General features: G+C 39.4%; 1 protein-coding gene across 13 annotated transcripts in view; it reads left to right on the forward strand.

Moving 5' to 3' along the window:
• Nucleotides 1-16,868, forward strand: part of PLCB4 (phospholipase C beta 4) — a 411,667-nt gene that overhangs the window by 150,673 nt on the left and 244,126 nt on the right. For 3 of the 13 annotated variants that reach the window (XM_063720672.1, XM_054541581.2, XM_054541582.2), the window contains one exon: nt 8,933-9,032. The exons of the other annotated variants lie outside the window; for them this stretch is intronic. The gene's annotated coding sequence lies outside the window, so the exon portion shown is untranslated. The remainder of the gene's footprint in view (nt 1-8,932; nt 9,033-16,868) is intronic. 13 annotated transcript variants of the gene reach the window in all.

The raw sequence follows: 16,868 nt of genomic DNA on the forward strand, positions 1-16,868 counted from the left end.
TTAGAGCACATTCATGCATGCCAAGAGTCGTGAGATGAGCTCTCCAGAAGCAGACTGAGATGAGGATTTCTGCACAAGTGGTTTATCAAGGCAGGGCTCCTAGGAGAAACTAGTGAGTGGGGGAAGGGAAGGGAAAGGGAAGAACCCAAGCAGGGGGATGATTCAAGCAATGTGCCTGCCCCAGCGTGATCCTGGAGGCAGAGTTGGGGGGTGCAGTGGGCAGCTCTGGAACATAATTGCTCCCTAGAGTCTGTTCCACATCAAGGCAATGGAGCTGGGCTTTTCCATTCCTGCATCAGTCACTGTCTGTGGGCAGGTAAGAGAGGGCTATAAACTTCCAAGCACCTCTGCTCTCTTCATCTGCAGGTGAAGCAGCTTTGGTGGTTGAAGAGGGTTTTTCTTAAGAAATGTTGGTACCATCCCTTAGCATCAAAGCACACAAAAGCTGGGAAAGGGCACGCAAGACCATTAAAGGGACCCAGTCTTATCTGGGCAGGACACTAGAGTGTCCGCTTTACCAATCCACATTCCATCTTCCTCCCTTCCTCACTCCTGCGGGCACATTTTTAATCCTTAGCCCATTTCCTGGTGTAGGTTAAGCACTTCAGAGGCTGCATAGAATTCTTTTTTCCTCCTCTGAGAATGGAGTGAGCTACTGCTTCAAAGAGCTAAGTCCTAAAGTAACTGCAGTGTTGGGAGACACCTAGGTAATTTTCAGTGAGTAGAATTTCTACATATATTAGAGGTTTAGAAATAGAAAACTTGACATTTCAAAGCTTTCCTTAGTAAAATCATGGATAATGATTTCAGTGCCCTGAAAGAAGAGGTGAGGATGTCATGTGATTGTATGATTGGAGATTATTCTTACTAGAAACATTTCCAGGCACACAGGTTAACTTTATTATTCTTCATTCTCATCTCTTTTAGCCATCCTTCATTTTATTTCCTAATAGTTCACCTTTGCCTTTGAAAGTATTTTCTTTTCATAAGCCTTTAAGGGAAATATATAGTGTTTCTTGGGCACCTTCTATTTTTTATTTTATTTATTTTATTTTATTTTATTTTATTTTGACAGGGTCTGGTTCTGTTGCCTAGGTTGGAGTGCAGTGGCTTGACATAGCTCACTGCAGCCTGGAACTCCTGGGCTCAAGTTATCCTCCTGCCTCAGCCTCCTAAGAAGCTGAGACTACAAGTATGCACTACCATACCTGGCTAATTTGTAAAATTTTTTTTGTAGAGATGGGGTCTAGCTATGTTGACGAGGCTGGTTTGGAGTTCCTGGCCTCAAATGATCCTTCCAACTTAGCCTTCCAAAGCGCCAGGATGACAGGCATGAGCTACTGTGCCCAGCCCTCTTGGGTGCCTTCGATTCACTATAGCACAAAATTTCATGATTGTTCACCTGATGTCCTAGACCAGCCAACACTGTCCAATAGAAATATTATGTGAACAACATAGAACATTTTGAATTTTCTTGTAGCTTCATTAAGACAGCAAAAAGAAAGAGGTTACAGCAACCTAAACTGGAGGCTGGAATGTCCAAAATCGCAGGTGAAATTAATTTTAGTTACATATTGAACTTAGCATATCCAAATAATTGTTTCAACATTTAATCAATGTAAACATTATGGAGGTTTTACCTTTTTTTGTCTACTGAATATTTTGTACTTAAAACGGCCCTCAAGACTAGCCATATTTCAGTGCTCAAAAGCAACATTTGGCTCATGGTACCATATTGGCCAGTGCAACTTTAGAATATTATAGAGAAACTCTGGTAAAAGGCCTTATTCTCTTTGAATAAGACTCTTAATCAGTGCTCCTGAATCTCCCAGCTTGGTAACACTACTCAGTAAGGAAATGAGGCAGCACTGTGGTCCAGAGAGAGTGAGCTGATCTGTCCTTGAGGTGCTATTGCTACTTCCATTTTTGGATTTAGTGCCCTGTTGTACATGAATTAGGATTAAAACATTTAGGTTTGGCAGCTCAGATGTCACTGATAACCTTCAAAGGTCACTTTTAGAAGATAGTGGGCCTTGAATGGAGGGTAGAAAGTAGAAAAATTTTAAAGAGGAAAGGGAGGGAATTTCAATGGGAAAAAAATCTATATATGTATATAGTGTGTTTTGGGGGAGGATTCTAGAAAAGTTTGGGTATAATACTTTTATGCAAACTCATGGGGCTGGAGTGTTACATATACAATGAGAAAGTTATAGTTAGTGGCCAAACTGATACCAGACTCAAAGAGTCGAATTTTGCAGTAGATGAAATGAGATATCACCATGATATAGTGTATATGTTAGGACCTATTCTGGTTATTTATTGTTGTGTAAGAAGTCACTTGAAGATATAGTGGCTGCAAACAACAGCAGTCACCTTTTTACCTCTCACTTTTTCTGTGATCAGGAGTTAGGGAAGGGCCCGGCTGTGCATTTCTGGCTTGGGTTCTCTCATGCAGTTGCAGTCAGGTGGCAGCCGACGCTGGAAGAGCAGGCAGCTGGTATGGCTCAGCATTTCTTCCTCCTCGCCCAGTCTCATGTGGTCTTTTCTATGTGGTCTGTCTTCATGGGCAGCTTTATTCTCATAGCATGGCAGCTTCAGAGCAGGGGGACAGCCTGCCTGGGCTTCAGTGTGATTATTCTGTCCAACCAGGTGGAAGCAGCATTGCTTTATGACTTGGCCTTGGAATTCACGCATGGTCACGTCTATCACATTACAGTAGTCCTCTCTTATCTGTAGGGCTTATGTCCCAAGACCCACAGTAGATGCTTGAAACTGTGTTAAGTACCGAATTTTATATATGTTACGTTTTTTCTATCTGATAATCAAGATAACTACTAGTGGCCAATGAGTGGGTAGCTAGAGTGTACAGCATGGATAAGCTAGACAAAAGGATGCTTCTGGATGTGAGAGATTGCATTGTGTTCCTCAGAATGGGATAAAATTTAAAGCTTATGAATTGTCTCGGGAATTTTCCATTTCATATTTTTGGACTGTGGTTGACCTTGGGTACCTGAAATCATGGAAAGCAAAATGGTGCCTGCCCAGTTTCAAAGGGAAGAGACTTATGAGTTCAACTCTCAGAGACAGGAGTGTTGAAGTCACAATGTGCGAAGATAATGTTGCAGCTATTTTTGGGCAATATCATCTGCCTCAGGGACCCTCTCCATTGCCACTCCTGTACCCATCTTGCTCTCTTGAGCTGTACTCTGGGAGCGCTGTGGTATGAGCACAGCTTTCATTCCCAGGCACCCTTATATACAGTGGCTCTCTCTTCTCTCCTTACCCTGTAAGCTGGACTGGGCAGCCCTTAACAAAATGTAAAGTCTCCTGCTTAGGCACTAAATGGCCAACGCTGGCCCTCCGTTTATTTTTCATTATCTTTCCTTCTTTATTGTTAGAGGCCTTCCCAAGCAGTGGGCAAACACCAACTCCAGCTGTTCTCCTCTCATTTTTTAATTTGTGGAGGAATTGAGAGAGAGGAGAGAGAAAGAGCAAAAACAAAAAGGAGGAAGAATTTTCTAACCCCTTACTGGTCTTACTGAAAAGACTTGTCTTACCTTTTCCACTTAAGGATGTCATCTCCAGAAGACAGAATTCTTCGGTTTGGCCAACTGCCAGGCTTTTCTCACCATCTTTCCGTTTCTCGGTTGATTCTCCTTCGCTCTGTCTCTTGCTGTCCCTGGCCAACTGGATTTCTCTTCCCAAGGTGATTAGAAGGAAAGAGGAAAAGCATGGGGCCAACACCATGACCTTTGAGAGAGAACTTCCCTAACAGTTGCTAAGCTCAACCTTCTACCAAATACTATTCCCCCTGGTTTTCATAGGAAAATCCCTCTCCTTTGCCAGAATCTCATCTTTACCTCAACATGGGCTCTGAAACTAGGTGCATAGTGAGCATTGACTTGCTTTCTTTTCCCTCCTTTCTTTTGTGAAGTCATACTTTCAACTGGAAAAGATTGAAATGCCAGCTATGTAAGAGTTTAGGTGAAGCATGCTGAGTTCTGCAACTTATTTACTATGAAATGGATTCAAAAAAGCTGATGGGTGGATAGACTGATGAATGAAGGGCTAGGTATTCAAAAAAGCTAGTAGTGTAAAGTGTTCATTGTAGAATCTAGCTGGTAAGTATATGGGTATACTACCCATATATATTACATAGTATGTACTTAATGCTGTATAAATATACATAATATTAATTTTTTTCAACTTTTTAAAAGAAAATGTTAGAGAAGAGAAGCATTAACCATAAATTATAGTAGTGGGATACATTTGAAAACAAAATGTTCATTTTCTACTTAACAAATACTTAAGGCTTGTCTTGGTTTTCAGTTGAACTTTTTAAAAGGTTGTATTAGCATTGTTAATTGTTCTACCTTCAGTTTACCTTCAAGGTTTAAGGGAGCTGGAAAAGATCTAACAGTCGAGTCTAGAAAAATAGTCTAAAATTGTAGCCGTTGCCCTTATATTTTGTAGTTTCTTTGAGCTTGCCACATATTGCTTGTGAGTATGCTATTGAAGTCATTGTATTACGGTTGTTTTTCTATGTCATTTCCTGAGGGCCTTTGTGGTGGCAATAGTAAGAACTTCTTATTCCAAAGATAGGATTTCTTGTTTCCTCATCTGTTCCACACACTCCCATGTTAAATTGGGCATTCTGAATCTTTTCCAGAACTGAAATATGGATTTTTTCCCCTACATTGGGCATGTTTGCTTTGTTTTATCTGCTTCTATAAGAGAGAGGGGACAATATAAATCCAATTCAGCTCCCTGGATTATTTTTTGATATATCAGTAAAATGTTTAAAGTCATGGGAAATTGTTGCATTTGAAAAGTTCTTAACTATTATACTTTTCTGAAATGAAAAGAAGAGCAGGCATCTTGTCTTTGCTGTCCTCAGGTGGGAAAGGGCAGCTTGCTGAGGACTGAAGACTAAAATAAACCCTCCCAGGAGAGGAACCGGCCTGTGACCTTGGGCTGCAACCACCTTGCAGATCAGCTGCTTCATTCCTTTCCATATTTTGTGGCCTGTGGGGGGAATCAAGTGTCACAAAAGCAGGAAGAGGGCAGTTTGAGGAAGACTCCAGAGGCACTGCTGGTAAAAGTGCTGACGTGATCTCCTGACCCTTTCTGTATGGCTGGAGGACTGGTGGTTTTACAGTGACCATTCAGGTAGCTGGGAGGAAGCAATCCTCCTGTGAAAAATAAGCTGTAAGAAACTGTTGCAACAGTTGTGTTTTTTTAATACTCCCCACGTAATAATAAAGCAGTCTAGAATTTGGATAGATGTCGTTACATTTTTGCATTGGAGATATGTTAAAGAGCCCATACTGAGCTAATAGAAAAATAGAAGTGAACCCACTTTTCTGAGCAAGTAGAAGTTTTTTGAAAAACTGAATGATGGCTCTTGGTGATTTTTAAATTTGTCACCTGGCTGGATACATCACTGTGTGGTTGGAAGAATGTGAGCTCTGAAACCTGGGACCTGGGTTGTCCCATCTGTAAAATGAGCACAGTATCACCTTTTTCATTGGTTTTGGAAGTATTGACAGGGAGATGGTGAATATATAGGACTTTTCTTATTGCAGATACTCAGAATATTTGTCCCCATTTTCCTTCCTTTCCTATAGATGCTGATATTATAAAACAAGACTGTTTCATGAGGCTCAGAACTAATTTCTAGTGAATTCACTTATTCCTCCTCCTCTGTGGGCTTCTGCTCTTTCTTCTGTACAAGTAGAAAGGAATTAAGAGTCTGCAAGGCACTGATGTTGAGAAACTCAGGGTATCACATTATTCTCACTTTGGGACCCTTTTCCTACCTAATAGTGCTCTGCCCCTGGGACTTTACACAGTGACATTTCTGTGGATTCTAATCATTTTACCTTCCCATTAGCAACAGCAAGTGTTCTGATTTCTTCCCATCCTCACCAATACTTATTTTTTGTTTTTTTGTTTTTTTGTTTTTTAATTAGAGCTTTCTTCGTAGGTATGAAATGGTACCTCCTTGTGGTTTTGCTTTATATTCCCTAATGACTGATGCTATTGTTCACCTTTTCACTTGCTTGCTGATCGTTTATATCTCTTCTCTGCCCTTTGCCCATTTTTTAAGTGGGTTGTCTGCTTTTTTGATGTTGTTGAATTAGTTGTAAGACTTTTTTTTTTTATATGTACTGGGCACTTGATCCTTTTCAGATATATGACTTGAAGACATTTTCTCCCATTCTGTAGGCTGTCTTTTCATTTTCTTGATAACATCTTTTGATACACAGAAGTTTTTAATTTTGACAGTCAAATGTATCTATTTTTTCTTTTTCTCCCACTTTTCTTGTCATATGTTAGATCCCTTCATATTTTGTTGTTATATTTAAGAATCCAAGTTTATGAAGAGTTACCCTAAGATTTACATCCTGTGTTTTCTTCTATCAGTTTTATGATTTTTAGCTCTTATATTTAAGTCATAGAGCCATCCTGAGTATGATGTGAGGTAGGGGTCTAATTTCATTCATTTGCATGTAGATATCCAATTGCCCCAGCACCATTTATTGAAGAAACTATTCTTTCCAAGATTGAATCATCTTGGCACCCTTGTCAGGAGTCTATTGGCTGTAGATTTGTGGGTTTATTTCTTGATTCTCAATTCCATTGCATTGTTCTATATGCCTATACTTATGTCAGTGACACACTGTTTTTATTACTGTGTCTTTTGTAGTAAGTTTTGAATTCAGGAAATGTGAGTCCTCTAGCTTTGTTCTTTTCCATTATTATTTTGGCTACTTGGGGCTCCTCTTGAAGGAAGAGTTTTATTTTATAAATAAAAATGTAATACTTTTATTATTGTTTTGTCCTGCAGTGATTTTTCAACTATGGTATTATAGCTCAGGAGAAAGCAGCAACTCCAGTAAATACTCATGTGATTGCATATGGGGTTATTATAGGCATGCTACAATCCAAGGGCTTCTCTTACTTAAAGTTTTACATTCTAGAAGCCCTGGAAACCTTGATGAGAACTGCATCAGTGGTATTCAAAGCAAAGTCAGTGCACAGACTGCTAGGTTAAAGCTGCTTGTTAGAATTCCAAGGGGCCATATTCCAGCAGCCTTTTGGAAAAGAGCAAATGTATGAGCTTCTCATTTGCATTGATAACTAGAAACTGTCCTGATTTATGCATATGTTTGCCTGTACTAGTTATTGCCTTCAATTATAGAAGCAATTTTGAAAACAACTTTCTCTTATGTAAAAGAAAGCTGTGATACAGGCATCAAAATCAGGAAAAAAATCAGAATTGTGATGAGAGAGAGTAAGGAAGAAGGCAGGTGATTTTGCTGGGATAAGTCACATTTGTTTCCAGTATGTTTGACCTCTAGACCATTCCTTTTTGAGTAGAGGAGACTACGTAGGATTTTCCTTTTGGAAGGAACTTTTAGCTGTGAATCCTCAGCAAGTACTCTTTAAGCACTTTCAGATGGTCTTTAAAGTCCTCATCTAATGGAAGCTGAGAGATTGTTCTTGGGGGTTAGGGGTTGGAGATAGAAAACTGCTTTAACTACTGGATACCTTGACAATGGGAAGCTATAAGAAGGAGACACATGTGTTTTTCAGCTGACCCTCATCAAAATACAATTAGAAGTAGGTACATATGTATGTTTATGTGTATATGTGTGTTTATGTGTATATGTATTAGACACTGATGAGCCTAGAGCACTGAGTGAAACACTTCAGTAACTATAATGGGAGAACTTCTTGGATTAGACAAACTAAAGGAAGAAGGAAGAAATAGGCTAGGGCAGAAGGCCCAGGGCCATCTTCGTGGGTAGAGAAGGTTGACTTCTGGGCCCATGCAGAGCCTCCTAAAGCTGAGATGGAGAGAATGCTGAGAAGCAGATTCCTAAGAGGCAGCTGATATCAACAGGTCTGACTCAGGGGCTGGCCGGAACTCACCACTAAGGTCCTTGGTCTTCATGGCTTGGCAGGAGCTTTTGGCATCGCTGTGAGGATAACATTCTCTTCTGGTGCAAACAACAAAATAAAACAAACCCCATGCTCTTAGAGAGTGCCTAAGACATTGTGAGTGTTTAATAAATGATAGCTATTATTTTTGTTTAATATACAAAAAGAGTGGTTCTTAAAGGTCATCCCATGAAGCAGCCTTTTTTAAGGATCTCCAGAGGAAGTGTGGACTACAGTCTCCTGTCTGATTCATCCACTGTGAGAGTTTGTTTCCCTATGGGAGTGGAAGGACTAGCAACAGTAAAATCGCATTAAATGGGTACAGAATGAAGCTCCTTTCAGTGGATGTGTGCTTTCAGATCTATCACAAGTGTGAGTAGTTGTCATTTTTTAGCCACTAAAATTGATTCAGAAATTCTGCAAACAAAGGAAGGATTTTAGGATGCAGTGCAGCCAGCAAAAGGCCACATGTCTCCTGCTTGTGCTCAGTGCCTTTCATGGAGGTTATTGTGCAGTATGGAAGGTCAGTAACCAAAGTGCAGGGAGAAATACCAAACTGTCAACAGGGATTCCCTCTCAAGGTTCCATGGGAGGTCAAAGTTTTACCTCTTTATTTTATGTTTTCTCAAGATGTGGTGAACTTATTTTTTTTTTATTTGGTACCTTTTAATACTTCTAAAAACAGTTTTTACAACAAATCTGGGTTCTTTGTGTTTAAAACTTTTTTCCTTCAAATGTTAAGTTCAGGGCACATGTGCAGGATGTGCAGGTTTGTTACATAGGTAAACATGTGCCATGGTGGTTTGCTGCACAGGTCATCCCATCACCTATGTATTAAGCCCAGTATCCATGAGCTATTCTTCCTGATGCTCTCCCTCCCCCTACTCCCTGCCCCCTAACATTTTTTTGAAGGTTAAAAAGGAATTATCAGAGTGATTATCAGGGAAAAAAGCTGGGAAATGTATTACACTTTTTTTTTCCACAGGTAATGAAAATGAACTAGGGCTGATAACAAAATACCATAGACTGGTTGGCCTAAACCCACAGTTCTGGAGGCCAGAAGTCCAAGATCAAGGTGTTGGCAGGTATAGTTTCTTCTGTGGCCTTTCTCCTTGGCTTGCAGATGGCTGCTTTCTCTCTTTGTCCTCACGTGGTGTTTGCTGTGTACACTCACATTCCTGGTGCCTCTTTTTGTGTCCAAATTTCCTTTTCTTATAAAAACACCAATCACACTGGATTTGGGCCCACCCCAGCAGCCTTATTCTAACTTAATAACCTTTTTAAAGATACAGCCAAATACAAATACAATCATGTTCTGAGGTACTTGGGGGTTAAGGCTTCAACATATGAAATTTGAGGGCAGTGGAGGATACAATTTTGTCCATAATAAGCAGTATAGGGGTAAAGGAGAACATAGATAAAGCAGGAACTAAGAGCCAGAAAAGTGGGTCAAAGTTCGGGGCCATGAAGTTGAGAAAAAGTTTTAGGAGGGGAATCTGTAGACTGAAAATGGCAAAGAAAGGATTTCCCTGACTGACCAGTGTCTCAGTTAGCTTTCACAAAATAACAAACTACCCTCAAAATTCAGTGGCTTAAAACAGTAGCCCCTCATTTAGCTCACAATTCAGTGGGTCAGCAATTTGGGCTTGCCTTGATTGGGAAGTTCTTTTGGTCTCCATTGGGCTTTCTTATGGGTCTCTGTTCAACTGCCAAGTAGGCTGAGGACTGGGTGGTGTAGGGTGGTCTTAGCTGGCATGGCTCATTTCTTCTCCATGTATCTCTTGCCTTCCTGCAGAGTAGTTTGGGCTTGTTCACATGGCAGCAGCAAAGTACCCAGAGTATGAGAGCAAAACCATGCCATAATTTTTGCCACAATTCTGTTGGCCAAGGCAAGTCACAGGCCAGCCCAGAGATTCAAGAGGTGAGGAAATAGACCTTTTTAGGTGATGGCTTTAGGAGACAAGGATTATTTGACTGTCAAAGTCCTGTGGCCTATTATATTTTATATTAATAACAGACTTTGCTTATATTCATGTATCAGAAAGTAATAATCTGGAAAGGAATTACAAGAGTATTTATTTATGGGTGGTACTTCTTTATTCCCAAATTTGGAGACATAGTTTAATCAGAGCATTTCTTACAATGTTGGTTGTCTTCTATTTTCCTGTGTTGCTTTGTCATCCAGAACACTGGGAGAGATCCTAGGAGAACTCTGGGTGATAGTTTCCATTTTCAGAAGTCTGGGTGATAGTTCCCTTTTCTTCCCATATCCTACTTTGAATGAAGCCTCCATGGATGAGGTAGCCCAGGGGAAACCTCCAGCTCTTATCTTGTGGGGTCAGGTCTTATGAAGCTCTTACAGGAGAACTGGGTCTTTGGGGTCTTGTGTACGGAGGTAACTTAAGAAAATTCAGCCATAACACCTTATACAGGAGATTATGCTGCATATAAACCCTCTTGGAGAGAGCTGCCACCTTCTTGCCGTATTCACTAGTCCTTGGTATCCACATGGGGCTCTGTTAAGGGAGCCCCCCCATCTAATTAGTTCAGGTGTTATATAAAAAATGATGTATATAGCAGTGCTCCTTAGCCTCGTTGTGGGATAGCACACTGAATTTCTATGGAGATAGGGAAGAACATATTAGCATTTTATAGGGCAGAGAGAGGAAACTTGTGTGTAGAGTCTGAAAATTTCAGTATTAAAGTTTTATATTTGGAAAGCAATCATAAAATTTTTAGTACATTTACATAAAAAAATCTTGGCAGATTCTTATATAGTTAAACATATACTAACCATATGACTCCAGCAATTTTACTTCTAGGTTTTGTTTCCCAAGAGAAGGAAAACTTACATCCACACAAAGACTTGTAAATGTATGTTCATAGCAGCTTTAGTCATAATAGCAAAAACTGGAAACAACCAATTATCCACCAACAGGTGATGGATAAAAAAGTTATGATGTATGCATGCGATGGAGTACTGCTTAGCAATAAAAAAGCAACAGGTCATTGATACAAACAACAACTTGGATGAACCTAAAAAACATTCTGCTGGGTGAAAGAGGCACCTCACAAAATAATAAACGCTGGGTCATTTAATTTATAGAATGTTCTAGAAAAGGCAGATCTAATCCATAGTGATAGAAAGCAGATCAGTGGTTGCTTACATCTGGCATGTGTGTATTGAAGGAGGGCGATGACAAAAGAGTCCAAAGAAACTTTTGGGTTGATGGACAGGCCTCTAATATCTTGATTGTGATGCTAGTTAGCATAGATACATTTTATTGCATATAGCACATACCTTAATTAGTTTGGCAATTTGGGAGGAATTGCCTATGTTTCTTGTAATACAAGGCATCATTACCCTAGAACAATATAAAATCTTTATGATCATCCAAAGGGAACATGGGTTTGATTAAAGATTAAAGCTTTGATCTACCTTTAGTTTAGGGATTATTTATTTGTCTCTAAATTGTCTATTGTTGAAAACAGTGGGCAGGAATAAACAAGAAAACCATTCAGAGTCTCATCATATTATATACCTGGCTCATGTGACTAAGCCAATACCTTCTAAATTAAAACCAAATTTTAGGAATTCTTCAACAGAAGTATGGAAACTTCACTTATTTAGTTGAATTATGGTAGCTACAGCTGGGTAAAGTGTGTAGGTAATTTTCAACATTTGACGTAGTGCAAAGGACTAAAGATCAGGTTTATGGTTTATAGATCATATGTTTATGTCAATCAAATATTATTTCTTTGATGAAAACTGAGTGGTACAAGTGGGCAAATTTTTATGTATGCTATGTGAGTTCTGGAAGAGACAAAAGTGAATAAGAACAGGAGAAAAATAGTCCCTTAGAATTATCAAAATCCTATTTTGGCCTGTTCAGTCTCCGATAGTTTAAAAGATAAAGCTGAGAGAAAAAAATACCATTGTAATATGTTTATTTGGGTTGAATACTTGATGTGACTTAGCAAGAGGAACTTCTTTGCTTTTAGCATCAATGAGTTTATTAGTTCCCAGATGTCATTCATTCCCCAGAGTGCTAGAGACAGTGATTTATACTGTTAAAGGCTGGCAGTGCCAAAATGGAAGCAGATTTTGTTTTACTTCTTAAGCCAAATTATAGTCTGGTTGAAATTACTCAAATGTATCTCATTTTAGTTTCGTTTTGATAATCCAAAAATGAGTTTCAGATTTCATCTTCTAAATGTTTTAATGTTAAATGATAATGATAATGACCTAAAAAAATTTTATGTTTCCCTCCTCATTAGTGTTTGCTAAATAGTCACTTTTTTGTATTTTTTTTCTGTCATTTGTTCATTCATTTAGCAAATATTTATTGAGTGTCCACCATGCACCAAGCACTGTTCTAAGCACTTGGAAGAGAGCAATGTACAAAGACACATCCCTGATCTCAAAAAGGAACATTTTCTAATAGAGGGAAATAGATAATAAAGAAGTAAACATGTGAAAGAACAGGATAATTTCATGTAGTGATAAAAATTAAGAAAATAAAAGGAAGTGGTAGAGGCTATGGTAGGATAGGTGATTCATTTGGATTTATGGTCAAAGAAGATTGTAGTATGAAGGTGACGTTTGAGCTTAGATCCAAATGATGAGAAAGAGCCAGGAATGTGAACTAAGAGTACCACTTTCTAGATGGAGGGAAGAGCAAGTAAGTTTGCTTGTAAGTAAGGTTGCAAGTAAGTTTGAAAAGAACTTATGTTCAACTAACAGTGGCCAGTGGGGAGCAAGTGGTAGATTAAGTCAGAGGGGTAGACAGCAGTTAGATGCATGATCACCTTTAGACCTTCATAGGAAGGAGTTTTTAAAATTGTTGATGTTTCTTGTTTGTTGTTTGTTTGTTTTAAATGGAATGGGAATTTATTGATAGATGTGCTCTGATTTCTATTTTAGAAAATCACTGCTGCAGTGGAAAATGAATTGGGAGTGTTCAGTTGGGGATAAACTGGAAGCAGAAAAGCCAGTTAGGTAGCTATTGGATTAACACAAGAGTAAAGGCTTATACCTAAGTGCTGGGGGTGGTGACATAGAGAAAATAAGCAAGTTTGGGAACTATTTTCAAGGCACATCAGTAGCAGGTGAGTTGGATACAGATGGTGAGGTGAATAAAAAAAGGCACTGAGGATGACTCCCAGGGTGCCAGATTGAACAATAGGTAGGAAATTTACTGAGATGGAAAAGACTAGAGGAAAAATGTGGATAAAAATCAAATGTTCTGCTTTAAACTTTAAAGCTTTATATGCTTATTGAGTGTTTGAGTGGAAATGGCAAGTAAGCAGTTGGATATATGAGTCTGGAGCAGTCAGATCTATGACAGCTGGGGATGCAGAAGTGATTAATGGAAATAGAGACAGCCTCTAAAGCTTTGGGGCCATCTGTGATCACCTAGGAAGAGAAAATACCTAGAGGTGGGTCACTCAAACATGTAGAGGTTAAGCAAACCAAAAAAGATCAGGATTGTGGACAAGTGGTGGGTGAGGTCAGGAAAAACTTGGAGAGTGTAGAATCACTGTCACTAAGAAAGAGAATGTTTCAAATAAGAGAGAGTAACTCATTGGGTCAAATGCTGTCAAGATGACTGATGGAGTTAGAAAAGTGATGGTTGAATTTCAAAACCTGGAGATCATTGAGGACCTTGACGAGAGGAAAGAAGAATCGTAATTCGTCTGGCCTGAGAAAAAAGGAAGGTAAGGAACTGAAATCTTCGTAGGTTGGCACTTGTAAGATGTTGGGTTAGGGATAATTTTATTATTGAAAAAGGGCATAGGAAAAAGAGACTGGTTCTTTGAGGTTACTATATGACATAATCATTTTAGAGAGTGGAAGTGTAAATACCCAAAGAAGGGTTACTGGACAATGCTTGAGTGTTCATTTGAGATTTGTCCTCAGGCATTTAAAGTAAAGACCAGTTTGTTTGGCCATCAGTTTTCTCCAGCCAAACTCCATTACTGCAGTTGCTTAGTAGAGAATGAAGTGTAACCATGTTTGGGGAATTAACAAAGCAAGTATTCTGGAAAGAGAATGAGGCAAGGGAGTGAAGAGTGGTTGTAAGATGTGATGGACAATGAAATATAGGATGGGTAAGAAGGAAAGGGACACCTGAGGACTGTGATGGATAATGAAAGTGTGGTAGGGTCAGTGGAGTGTAGGCCTTAGATTGGTCATTGATGGACTTGGAGTTCTAATAGAGAAGAGGACAATCATTGGGCAGAGAAGGGATGCTTGCATCTGATTTTGAAAGGAAGTACAGTTGCTGGTGATGATGATGTCAAGCAAATGCACACAGGCATGGCTGACTGAAGTTGAATTGACAAATATGCAATTGGAAGTTAAAAAGTCAAGGGTGTTGACCTCACCTTTGCTCATGTTAGGCCATAAATGTTAAAATGTATTGATCCATAGTATTATAGAAAAATGTATAATAGTGTCTATGTTCCCTTTGACTGTAGTTGATGTAAACTGACTCTTTTTCTGTAGTGGACAACAAACTATACGTGTTGTAGCCTCAGGCATTCAGAAAGACTAGTCTCTTTCCAAATCCCGCTTTCAAAAATCTCAGAGAAGACAATGACTCGCTCAGCATTGATTGTGAGGCCTCTGCAGGAGCAGTCAGCTCTGACTGGCAAAATTGTCAGATGTAGAAGTGGGTTGTTGGGCAGATAATCCTGTAAATGCCCCTTGCAGACACCAGCTGGTTTACATCAGTAAGTGAGTAAGAAAGGCTTGGGCAAGACACACTTCATGAACCAACTCTTACTGAAGAGGGATGAATGTAATTTAAGCTCCACAGTCATTGTTTTTGGCATCTTCACAAGTGGTCTGGATTTTGTTATTAACTTACCTTTCCGGTTTAGCTCAGCAGGAAACTTAGCAGGCTGTGACTGTCTTTATCTATTCCAGGCCAGATATCTTTGTTGCCTAGATGCCTTGGCTTGTCTGTGATTTGTTTGTTTATAAGAGTTGTGCAAATCATAAGGGGATAGCTTATTGGATATTCAGGAAGTGAATGAACCCAGGTAACCTGATAAAGAAACAGGACATTCCCAATATGCGGGATCCCCCTTCAGGACTTTCCATGGTCACTATCCCTTCCCTAGGCGTAATCTCTTTCTTGACCTTTTATACCTTAGATTAATTTTGTATCTTGATGTCTTGATGTTTGTACAGGAAAATCTGCTTATGGTAAGCAGGTACTCTGGCACAGATAAAACCAAGAATGTTTAAGTGACCTATAGATTAGTGCTTCCTCCAAGGCCTGAAATCCTTGCTGCTCTCCACCCCTCCAACCCTGCCAACCCCTGCCTTCCAGAACAAGGAAGAATAACCTTCTAGCATAAAGAACTACTTTACCCTCAAAGTCTGCTGGTAATTATGTAATGATATAAATTGATAGTACACAAGATCTTTTCAGGCCTTTCCTTTTGTGTGCATGCGTTTTTTTGCAAATATGACTCTCAGGAACATTCATATCAAGAGTCCTGCAGGGAAGAGCCTACTTAGACTGAGCCTAATTGCACAAGGCAGTGTCTAATCTTTCGTGTGTGTGTCTGTAATGGAGACCTCTCTCCTGATAATGGTAACAGATGCTGATTTTTAAGTGCTGTCTGTCCTTCTGCAACAGATCAGTGCTGGGAGATGTCAGACACCAAGGCAGGGCTTTCCTGGATTCATTTTGGATTGATGGGAGAGGCACTTATTTCAGACAAGCAGTAGCATTCTACGTGAGTTTCTGTGGAAACTAACAATGTCAGATGAGATCAACAGCTGAATGCTATTTCATCCAAAGGCAGCTTAGGTTATGTGATTTTGGATAAAAGTTGGCCTGTAAGAAACAAAGGAAAAGATCATTTCTTTCATGGGAACAGACAACTGAAATATGATTTATTTACCCAGCCACATATAGATTACTCTTGTTATGTGTTGGCCACATAGGACATCATGACACCTATGTGATAGGTTTTATTCTAATAACTTCTCTAAATGATGCCTTCATGATACTGTGTCACAGAAATACAGATTGTGGAATAATGTGACATTCTCCAACAGGTCTTAAGAGAGAATGAATGAAAAAAAAGACAAAATAAGAATTTTTTTAAATGGGCTTTTCTGTATTATACTTTATTTTTCCTCACTTTTCTTCAGTTTTATTTATTGTGGTATAATTCACATGTGGGAAAATGCAAAAATCCTAGGTCAAGACTTTTCATATGTAATATACCCATATCACCACTTCTCAGATCAGGATGTGTGTGTGTGCATACGTATGTTTAAACGACTATGTGCTTGTCACACACATCCACATCCCCCCACCCACACCCCTATATATCCTAATCTTTATTAGCTGTAGCATGAGATAACCAAAGTGAAGTTATTGGAGGAAAGGTGGGTGATGAAGATTAGATTAAAGCAGCAATGGCCCTGAATGAAATGCTAAGGAGTTTGGACTTTTTCTAGTAGGAGCTTGCTCCTCAAGGTATTGTCCAAGGACCAGCAGCATCACTGAGGAGCTTGTTAGAGATGCCAGATCTTGGGCTCCACCTGATCTACTGCCTCAGACTCTCTGGGAGGAGGCTCAGCCATCTGTGTTTTCACAAACTTACCAGGGATTTTTGTGCACACTGAAGTTTGAGAAGCATGACACTAGACCACAGATCCTGAGAACATAAACCAGTAGTGCTGCCAAAGTTTGCACAAGAAAAGAGGAATTTTAAGTGGTGTTAATAGATACTTTGCACAGAAGTAAAATGCTGAACTAAACACAGTTAGACACTTTTCTTTACCATGACATTCTCAGAACCCAGAGTATCCTGATATGGATTGTGAATCCCCTAAAGGGAGTTATATATAGTATGCAGTGCTATCCGAATTATTTTTTGTGGAATCTTTTTTT

Source organism: Pongo abelii, chromosome 21, assembly GCF_028885655.2.
Source record: "Pongo abelii isolate AG06213 chromosome 21, NHGRI_mPonAbe1-v2.0_pri, whole genome shotgun sequence".
NCBI classification, from domain to species: Eukaryota; Metazoa; Chordata; class Mammalia; order Primates; family Hominidae; genus Pongo; species Pongo abelii.